This window comes from Hoplias malabaricus, unplaced genomic scaffold (assembly GCF_029633855.1).
Source record: "Hoplias malabaricus isolate fHopMal1 unplaced genomic scaffold, fHopMal1.hap1 scaffold_227, whole genome shotgun sequence".
NCBI lineage: Eukaryota > Metazoa > Chordata > Actinopteri > Characiformes > Erythrinidae > Hoplias > Hoplias malabaricus.
This window is the reverse complement of record NW_027100825.1, coordinates 15001-25000: the sequence shown is the minus strand read 5'-3', so window position 1 is coordinate 25000 and position 10000 is coordinate 15001.

Below are 10000 nucleotides of genomic sequence, written 5' to 3'. Positions count from 1 at the left end.
AATATATTGGAAGTGGGATGGTTGTCCAATTGCAATATATTCTGATGGTGTCAAATATATTGGAAGTGGGATGGTTGTCCAATTCCCATACATCCTGATGGTGTCAAATATATTGGAAGAGGGATGGTTGTCCAATTGCAATATATTCTGATGGTGTCAAATATATTGGAAGTGGGATGGTTGTCCTGATGGTGTCTAATATATTGGAAGTGGGATGGTTGTCCAATTGCAATATATTCTGATGGTGTCAAATATATTGGAAGTGGGATGGTTATCCTGATGGTGTCTAATATATTGGAAGTGGGATGGTTGTCCAATTGCAATATATTCTGATGGTGTCAAATATATTGGAAGTGGGATGGTTGTCCAATTCCCATACATCCTGATGGTGTCAAATATATTGGAAGTGGGATAGTTGTCCAATTCCCCTATATCCTGATGGTGTCAAATATATTGGAAATGAGATGGTTGTCCAATTACCATACATCCTTATGGCTTCAAATATATTGTAAGTGGGATGCTTGTTCAATTACCATATATATTGTGTCAAATATGTTCAAAGTGGGATGGTGTCCCATCACTACATATTGTCATCAGAGCACGTTTTAGGAAAACATAATTGTAATGTCTAAAAATACATTTAGCCATATATCCCATGACTCCCTGATCTCATATCTGTCTTTGGAGTTGTAAAATTCTACTGTCCAAAATCCATATATTTTTTTTGACTTGAATATATTGGAAGTAGGATTATCAGATCTCAGCTTCAGAACAACATAAGAGGTTTTTACAAACGGGTCTATCTTTGTCTGGGTCTATCTTACTCAGCGTGTGAGTTTGGAGAAGATTGGAGAGAATAAATATTTTCACTCAAAAAAACTAAAAGGGGTCCCCCTATGAGTTGTTTTTAAGTGAAAAAATTTATGTCCTCCAATCATCTCCAAACTCACACCCTGAGTTGATGACACTCAGACTTAGACGAAACTGGTCTTACTTTGAAGATATTTCACTCCTAAGCCAAGATCTGATAATCCAACTTCCAATATATTCCAGTCAAAAAAATATATGGGTTTTTGACAGTAGAATTTTACACTTCTAATTACAGAAAAAGGATCAGAGGGACTTGGGCTGTATGGAAACATGTATTTTTTTTAACTATATAAAATGTTTTCCCAAAATGTATAAGTCTTTACTTTAACCATCCCAATTGCAATATATTTGACACAAGTGTTATATATTATATTTAAGCAGTACATTTCTTCGTAGATGTCTTTCAGTAACTGTAAAACATTTATTTTAATTATTTGTAATTTGCTAAGACACATGGAAGACCTTTACATCCCGAGGTAGTGATAGCTTACAACCTGGTCTCACACCTACTTGTGATATAGTCACATATATAGGAGACTGCAATTCATGCTGAAAATATGCGATATGTCACGAATTGCAGATTACTATATCACGAGTAGGTGTGAGACCGGGCTGTAGCTTAACATTACTGGCTGATGTAACTTTGCTAACTGACAAAGCGACACATTTATGTTATGATTAAAACCAATATTTAACAAAAAATATATTCATTAAACACATGAAAAGTGTTGTATTCTAATCAAATGATATTTAAACTCCCGCACGAGTTATGCACAGGGGCCGTGTCTTCATTAATTCAGACTTATTATCCTGGATTTAAGTCCTTTATAGAGTATTTAGTTATTTTTTATAACGTCTCTTCCTTACACATGTAAACAATCGTACACACACAAAAATGCGTGTATTTGTATAACTAAAAATGTGAGTCTGTAAACAAGTTTTAGTCCCCACACCGAGATTATATCCATCTACACACAGACAAAGAGAGAGTCCACCAGTTTCGCTACACTACACTTTGTTTGGGTTTTTATGTACTGTTTCTAATTCTATATTTTTGTTGTGATATCAGTTATAATTGAATATGTATTTTGTCTTGTTCACCAGTGATATTTTTCAGTTACTGTAGTTAAAACAGCATTTAACTAATCCTTACATATTCATGATAGGATTTACATCACACACTGTAGCTGACACGAAACATAAATCCTTTGTGAACGTAGTCCCTACGTTTCATCTGAATTATTCATAACATAGTGAGCGAAGCACTGACCTATGGCTACGTTGAGCCCTACGTGAGCAGTGTGAAGACAGCAATATTAGTAAGCTGATCCCCATAGCAACTGGAAGTTAATTTTTCACAATAAAAAACCTCTGGTGTTTAGTACCTTAAAATTTGTAAACATGCATATTATTATATAACTTCATTCATAACATGCTCTAAAGCTTTTCATAATTGTATATCAAACAAACATCACTATTCTCTCACACTATGTGTGTGACACATACTGAGATTTGACATTGATAAATTATGTGCATTCTTTTAATAGCATACTGCTAAACAATACAGTGTCAATACAAACCCATGGTGAAATTAACTTTCCAGATCCTCCTCTTTCTGTAAACGTATTGTATGTTTAACGATACATTAAGTTACTCATGTTTTATTTAATTATGTGTATCTACTTCTATATATAAATTAAGAGAGGATAAATCTCCTTCAAAATGAAATTGAACAAAAAATTCTGAATTAAAAAAGGGCTTTTTCAGCAGTTCAGTGGTGGTTGAAGTGAGGGGTTTATATATATATATATATGTGTGTGTGTGTGTGTGTGCTTTTAAACGTATTTATATATGTATAATGTTAATACAAAATCTCATAAAAAACATGGTCAAATCCAATACGCTTAGAGACCAACGACATTCCATACACCTGGACTCCCATGACTACTGACGAAGAACACTCAGAAAAGTGACACTGAGCCTGCTGTGGGCCAACGCTGTTTTCTGACTGTGACTCTGAGCCGAGTGTAGTCAATTCACAAAAAACATTATAAGAACGCAGTACCAAAGCATGGCTCAATTTTGCATATAGGTATTTGAGTATACACTAAGTAGGCTACAAGCTTATTGTTTTTAGTCCAATACACTTTATAAACTTGAATTCCTCTGTTTTTTTTTCATTTGTTTTAAATTATGCTCTAAACGTGTTGGATTCTCCGTGTTGACACGTAGCGTATAATTTCGTGTTAACACGTTAAGGTATTGACGCGTTATGAACGTGTTAACACGTTAAGTTTGTGTATTTCGTGAATCATGATGCTTTACTGCCACCAACTGGTGTATGGCGTTATTGCTGAAACAACATAAAGCCTTAACTTACCAAATAACGGAAACAATTCCAGTGTTTAATGTTCTGAACAATGTTTATGAGATTTTGTATAAACATTATACAAACATAATATTTATATAAACATAAATACGTTTAAAAGCGCACACAAACATATATATATATATACCCCTCACTTCAACCACCACTGAATTTACTGCTGAAAAAAGCCCTTTTTTAATTCAGATTTTTTTGTTCAATATAATTTTGAAGGAGATTTATCCTATCTTAACATATATAAGTATGTGGCCACAAATGGGTCCACAATTCCATTTAGACCTAACAGGTGGTGGTGGGGTCTTAGTTCCGAAAAGCCATTTAGTGGACAAAATAGCAGTTGCTTACCTCTTCGTAGTACCACACCATCCCAATCCACATATATGATACGCCGCTTGGTGGACCTTATCGGCCTAGCGCGCGGCGCCCCCTAGACGATTTACTTTGCAGAGCCCGGGGTCGGGTCCTGGGCACACGTGGTGAGAGCTAAAAATCCTCAAAGTTTGGGCCTTTTACCCGCACTTTTGCATCAATCCACCAGGTGGCTCCCGGAACGTCCCGATTCCAATATATTCCATTACAGGCAAATATATTGGGATTGGGATGGCGTATATATTTATCATTCGTTGAAGTGTTTTGTAATGTTTTTAATACTTTTAACATGCCCAACATCCATAGACATTAACATTTTTAAAGTGTTGGCTACTTTGATAAGGCAACACAAACGTCCTTTCACAAAGTTTCCAACTATCTTTGATATATTTATAATGCCAGTAAACCGACAAACACGTAACCACAGTGAGCCAGCCTGTCCTTCTGAAACTCTTGTCCGAACGCCTTACTTTCAAATTTTCAAGTTAGCTAATGTTACTGCTGCATTACTTAAGGTGGAAGCGAAAAATTTAAAAGCTTCTGAGCGAACACCAGTCAGAATGTCAACACTAGAACTATCAGGATTTTCATATACCCCCTTTTTCTACCAGAGGCTGCCAAATGGCAGTGCTGGGGTAATTTGCAACCCATTAGGCCACCTTTTGTTATGTACATTAAGCCACTACTAGGTGCTAAAACGGGGGGATGGGTGATAGTGTGAACTGTGTTGACTGACAAAGCTCTGAGAGTCACAGCAGGCACAGACTTTCAGGAGTTTAGTTTAGGGCAACAGTCTCAACAAATAAAAAATATTTTGGTACTTTGGCAGTTTTCTCAGCTGCTGATAATTATTATTATAATCTTTCAAAAATATAATGAAATAATACTTGTTTATTTAGAATACACACAATAAAGAATTATTTAAGCTTTTTAGTTTATATTTGTTGATCTAATGCAGTATTATTTGATGTGAAACCTACAAAAACCTTGAGAAATATAAATAAAAAAATCAGTTAAGTAAAAATTGCTCAAAAATAGTATTTAAGTTTAATTTGAGTCATATTTACTTGTCAAGAAAAACACTTTGCCAATGGGGTGAGATATTTTGACTTAAAACAAGAAAAAATGTTTTTTAAGGTTACAACATATCAGAGCTATTTTGACTAATCAATATGCCACTTTTTGCACTGTGAAAACAATCCTACATTAGTACAAAGGAGGCAGTTTTTCAAAAGGCAAATTTACTTAAAATCTGAACTTTAGCTATTTTGACAAATCATCAGTGAGAAAACAATCCAAAATTAGTACAAAGGAGGCAGACTTGAGGTGTTTTGGAATTATAGTTCAAATAATGTCTTTGTGTGAGTTTTAGAGAAAGATGACTGCAGACACTGGAAAACTTGTTAATAAAGTGCATAAACTTTATATAATAAACTGCACCAAAGTAAATAGCCTATCTGGCTACATGCTGAGTGAAATAAAATAGAATAAACCTTTCTCACTATAGTACAATATTACAAATATACACGATGGAGGTAACTGAGATGGGTGTGTCAGTGTCAGTCAGGGTGTGTATTCCCTGCCACATACGCCGAGGGTCAGAGGAGGTAAAGTGCTCCTCAATCCAGAGTTTGTAGCAGTGCTTGGCTATAGCTGTTAGTCTCTTCATATTGCCAGGAACTCCAGTGGGCGGTACAAAGGACGCTTGTACCCTGAGCGCTTCTATGCTGAGGGATGCCATGCCAAGAAATCTCGGACCACCAGTCTTGTTTTTTGCCCTTCTTTTGTATGCATTAGGTTTCTCCATTTATGTGCATCTGCTTTTCTTTTTTCTGTAAATCAGGACCGGCGTTTGTAGCAGTGCTTGGCTATAGCTATTCCTCTCCTCAGGTTAGCTCTGGCCAAGCTGTATGCTTCCCGGCGTCCTGATCTGAAGGCAGCATCTCTGGCTTTGAGCAATGTGCGAACCTCTCTGTTTATCCAGGGCATTTGAATAGGGAATGTTAATTGTTATGGCAAACTTAAATTTAATGATTAAGTATCACCAGGAAGAAAGATCGATGCTCAAAGAATTCTTTGAGGAGAAGAGAGGAATAAGACAGACAGTCAAAGTCAGTCCACACAGTTGTTGATGTGTTTCAGGACAGAGTTAGTGTAGGTGTCCAAGTGGATGTGTGAGCCTGTGGAGGCTCGGGCAGCATACTCACTCCAGTCGGTGTGCTGGAACTGTTGCTGAAGGAAGGAGTCAGCCCCATCCATCCAGAACTTTACAGTTCTGGTTGAAGGCTTAATCCTCTGCATGACTGGAGTGTATTTGGGAAGCAGGAACAAAGAAAGATGATTGGAAAGTCCAAGATGGGGGTGGGGTGTTGTTTTGAAGCTGGTTAAAGTCGAACCAATGCTGAATCCGGTGTTTGTGCAGTGAATGTTAATTTCCAAAAGTGTCTGTCTGTCGTAACTGTAGTTCGCAAGAGTTATTTGCGCAAGAAAACTGGAGATAGCTAAGTACAGAAGTATAACATCACTAAAACCGGTAAGACGCTGAGCCTCGCAGTGTGATCGTGACGCCATCTTGGTCCTGGGAGACCAAGGACCATTTCCTATGGATATCAAGGTCCCAGAATCTGGAGGAAGAGAGGAGAGGCACGGAATCCACATTGCTCGAGGTACCCTGTAAAGTTTCCACAGTAAGTGGCGGTTTGGGGTACCATGTCATCTGCTGGTGTGGGTCCACTGTATTTTCTGAGGTCCAAGGTCAACGCAGCCGCCTACCAGGGAGATTTAGATTACTTTATGCTTCCTTATGCTTCCAAGCGGGGTGGGTTAGTGCAGTGTGTAGTGCTGTTGAGAGCGAAGACACCCGCAAGTTCCACAGCACAAGCTCTTAGCACACGGCCAGGTACACCATCAGGGCCAGCTGCCTTCCGTGCATTCACTCTGCTCAGCATGCGACTGACGTCCGAAGTGGAAAGTACAAGTGGGTTGTCGTCGGTGGAGGATCGTTTATTGAAGATATCAATATCATCTGGTCGAAACGAGTGTAAAAGTTGTTCAGCTCATCAGGGAGTGAAGCACTGTTGGTACATGGAACAAAGCTAGTTGGTTTATAGTCAGTCAGGGTGTGTATTCCCTACCACATACGCCGAGGGTCAGAGGAGGTAAAGTGCTCCTCAATCCGGCGTTTGTAGCAGTGCTTGGATATAGCTATTAGTCTCTTCATATTGCCAGGAAATCCAGTGGGCGGTACAAAGGACGCTCGTACCCTGAGCGCTTCTATGCTGAGGGATGCCATGGTAAGAAATCTCAGACCACCAGTCTTGTTTTTTGCCCTTCTTTTGTACGCATTAGGTTTTTCCATTTATGTGCATCTGCTTTTGTTTTTTTTGTGAATCAGGACCGGCGTTTGTAGCAGTGCTTGGCTATAGCTATTCCTCTCCTCAGGTTAGCTCTGACCAAGCTGTATGCTTCCCGGCGTCCTGATCTGAAGGCAGCATCTCTGGCTTTGAGCAGAGTGCGAACCTCTCTGTTCATCCAGGGCTTCTGATTAGGGAATGTTAATTATTATGGCAAACTTAAAATTAATGATTAAGTATCACCAGGAAGGAAGATTGACGCTCAAAGAATTCTTTGAGGAGAAGAGAGGAATAAGACAGACAGTCAAAGATTGCGTGAATCCGGTGTTTGTGCAGTGAATGTTAATTTCCAAAAGAGTCTGTCTCTTGTAGCTGTAGTTCGCAAGAGTTATTTGCGCAAGAAAACTGGAGATAGCTAAGTACAGAAGTATAACATCACTAAAACTGGTAAGACGCTGAGCCTCGCAGTGTGATCGCGATGCCATCTTGGTCCTGGGAGACCAAGGACCATTTCCTATAGAAATCAAGGTCCCAGAATCTGGAGGAAGAGAGGAGAGGCACGGAATCCACATTGCTCGAGGTACCCTGTAAAGTTTCCACAGTCAGTGGCGGTTTGGGGTCCCATGTCATCTGCTGGTGTGGGTCCACTGTATTTTCTGAGGTCCAAGGTCAACGCAGCCGCCTACCAGGGAGATTTAGATTACTTTATGCTTCCAAGCGAGGTGGGTTAGTGCAGTGTGTAGTGCTGTTGAGATAGCGTCCTCGGTGGATCTGTTGCAACGATAAGCAAACTGGTGTGGGTCCAGCGTAGCAGGCAGGCAGGATTTCAAGTGAGAAAGAACTAGTCTTTTAAAGCACTTGGAAATTATTGGGGTGAGTGCTACAGGTCGAAAGTCATTAAAGTCTGAAGCAGTAGAATGCTTAGGCACAGGCACAATAATGGCTGACTTAAAGATAGATGGTACAGCTGCCTGGGCAAGCGAAACATTAAAGATGTGAGCGAAGACACCCGCAAGTTCCACAGCACAAGCTCTTAGCACACGGCCAGGTACACCATCAGGGCAAGCTGCCTTCTGTGCATTCACTCTGCTCAGCATGTGACTGACGTCCGAATTGGAAAGTACAAGTGGGTTGTCGTCGGTGGAGGATCGTTTATTGAAGATATCAATATCATCTGGTCGAAACGAGCGTAGAAGTTGTTCAGCTCATCAGGGAGTGAAGCACTGTTGGTAGATGGAACAAAGCTAGTTGGTTTATAGTCAGTCAGGGTGTGTATTCCCTGCCACATACGCCGAGGGTCAGAGGAGGTAAAGTGCTCCTCAATCCGTCGTTTGTAGCAGTGCTTGGCTATGGCTATTAGTCTCTTCATATTGCCAGGGACTCCAGTGGGCGGTACAGAGGACGCTTGTACCCTGAGCGCTTGTTGATGCATTTCAGGACAGAGTTAGTGTAGGTGTCCAAGTGGATGTGTGAGCCTGTGCAGGCTCGGGCAGCATACTCACTCCAGTCGGTGTGCTGGAACTGTTGCTGAAGGAAGGAGTCAGCCCCATCCATCCAGAACTTTACAGTTCTGGTTGAAGGCTTAATCCTCTGCATGACTGGAGTGTATTTGGGAAGCAGGAACAAAGAAAGATGATCGGAAAGTCCAAGATGGGGGAGGGGTGTTGTTTTGAAGCTGGTTAAAGTCCAACCGATGCTGAATCCGGTGTTTGTGCAGTGAATGTTAATTTCCAAAAGTGTCTGTCTGTCGTAACTGTAGTTCGCAAGAGTTATTTGCGCAAGAAAACTGGAGATAGCTAAGTACAGAAGTATAACATCACTAAAACCGGTAAGACGCTGAGCCTCGCAGTGTGATCGCGATGCCATCTTGGTCCTGGAAGACCAAGGACCATTTCCTATAGAAATCAAGGTCCCAGAATCTGGAGGAAGAGAGGAGAGGCACGGAATCCACATTGTTCGAGCTACCCTGTAAAGTTTCCACAGTCAGTGGCGGTTTGGTGTCCCATGTCATCTGCTGGTGTGGGTCCACTTTATTTTCTGAGGTCCAAGGTCAACGCAGCCGCCTACCAGGGAGATTTAGATTACTTTATGCTTCCTTATGCTTCCAAGCGAGGTGGGTTAGTGCAGTGTGTAGTGCTGTTGAGATAGCGTCCTCGGTGGATCTGTTGCAACGATAAGCAAACTGGTGTGGGTCCAGCGTAGCAGGCAGGCAGGATTTCAAGTGAGAAAGAACTAGTCTTTTAAAGCACTTGGAAATTATTGAGGTGGGTTATGCAGTGTGTAGTTCTGTTGAGAGCGAAGACACCCGCAAGTTCCACAGCACAAGCACTCAGCACACGGCCAGGTACACCATCAGGGCCAGCTGCCTTCCGTGCATTCACTCTACTCAGCATGCGACTGACGTCCGAAGTGGAAAGTACAAGTGGGTTGTCATCGGTGGAGGATCGTTTATTGAAGATATCATTATCATCTGGTCGAAACGAGCGTAAAAGTTGTTCAGCTTATCAGGGAGTGAAGCACTGTTGGTAAATGGAACAAAGCTAGTTGGTTTATAGTCAGTCAGGGCGTGTATTCCCTGCCACATACGCCGAGGGTCAGAGGAGGTAAAGTGCTCCTCAATCCGGCGTTTGTAGCAGTGCTTGGCTATAGCTATTAGTCTCTTCATATTGCCAGGAACTCCAGTGGGCGGTACAAAGGACGCTCGTACCCTGAGCGCTTCTATGCTGAGGGATGCCATGGTAAGAAATCTCAGACCACCAGTCTTGTTTTTTGCCCTTCTTTTATACGCATTAGGTTTTTCCATTTATGTGCATCTGCTTTTGTTTTTTTTGTGAATCAGGACCGGCGTTTGTAGCAGTGCTTGGCTATAGCTATTCCTCTCCTCAGGTTAGCTCTGACCAAGCTGTATGCTTCCCTGCATCCTGATCTGAAGGCAGCATCTCTGGCTTTGAGCAGAGTGCGAACCTCTCTGTTCATCCAGGGCTTCTGATTAGGGAATGTTAATTATTATGGCAAACTTAAA